This window comes from Marmota marmota, unplaced genomic scaffold (genome assembly GCF_001458135.2).
Source record: "Marmota marmota marmota unplaced genomic scaffold, marMar, whole genome shotgun sequence".
NCBI classification, from domain to species: Eukaryota; Metazoa; Chordata; class Mammalia; order Rodentia; family Sciuridae; genus Marmota; species Marmota marmota.
Window position 1 is genome coordinate 4,166,006 of NW_026000000.1, and position 1,493 is coordinate 4,167,498.

Consider the following 1,493-nt stretch of genomic DNA (forward strand, 5'->3'; position numbering starts at 1 on the left):
AAAAAAAAAAAAAAAAAAAAGAGTACTTTGTCTAAAATCAGACTTCTTGAATTTAAATTCAGGCTTCCCATTAATTAACTATATATTCTTGAACTCTTTACCATTGTTTGTTTTTGTATTTTTGATGCAGGGACTTGGCTGTATTTCCTAGGCTAACCTCAAATTCCTGAACACAAATGATTCTCCTGCCTTAGCCTCTCATGTAGCTGGGACTGTTTGTACATACCACCACTGTCTTAAACTGGTTACCTTGTTTAAGCTTCAATTTCTCATCTATAAAATAAGGGCAACAGTAGCACCCACCTTACAGGGTTTGACAGTGAGATAATGCACATAAGGCACTCATCACAGTGTCTGACACAAACATAGTGCTGAAATTTTAACTATCATATTGTTAAGGTTATTACTTTTATACATTTATACACATCCTGTTGACCAGGTTCAATCTTTAAGCATTCTCCATGCTTAACCCATTTTCATCATCCCTAGGCCTACACTCTGAGAATTGAGATTAAAAGGATCACTTGTGTGGTGTTTCTCTAAAAGTTTCATTGTCAGAAGACTTCTGATAAGTCTGGTGTGTCTCATGCTTTTCCCATTCCTTTTAAAATAGAAGTTAGAAACTCCAAAGTTTGAATCAACCCAGCGTTGCCTTTACTGTTTTTCCATTTTCTGGCTTATCCAGGCTCCCACCTGCAGATAGACCCAGAAAGCATGTTATTAAGAGCTGGGTTGAGGTAACCTAAACATTCTGTGTGGACCATAATAATCTCATGGCGTTGGTGCTAGATGCACGTTTCCAGCCTTGACTGTGTTTGAATAAAAATGATAGCAGTGTCTTGTGTAGGAATTTTTTACTGGAATAATGTTGTCTGTGGGCAAATATTACAGCTTTCTTCTGATAAGGAAAATAAATTGGATAACTTACATTTTATGATTTTGTTCTCAGTTGCTCTTTCAGTCTGAATATTGAGTAGAATCTTTGTTCTAATTAGTTATACGTGATAGTAGAATGCATTTTGACATATCATCATATATGGAATATAACTTCTCCTGGTTGTACATGATGTAGAATTACATTGATTGTGTAATCATATATGCACATAGGCTAGTAATGTCCGATTCATTCTACTATCTTTCCTATTCCCATTCTTCTTCCCTTTCCCTCATTTCCCTTGTCTAATCCCAAAGTACCTCTATTCTTCCCTAACCACTGCCCTGCTTATTGTGAATTAGGATCCACATATCAGAGAAGACATTCAGCCTTTGATTTGTTGGGTTTGGCTTATTTCACTTAGCATGATATTTTCCAGTTCCATCTATTTACCAGCAAATGCCTTATTTCTTTAGGGCTAAGTAATATTCCATTATGTATATGTACCACATTTTCTTTATCCATCCATCTGTTGAAGGGCACCTAGGTTGTTTCCATAGTTTAGCTATTGTGAATTGAGCTGCTATAAACATTGATGTAGCTGCCTCACTATAGTATG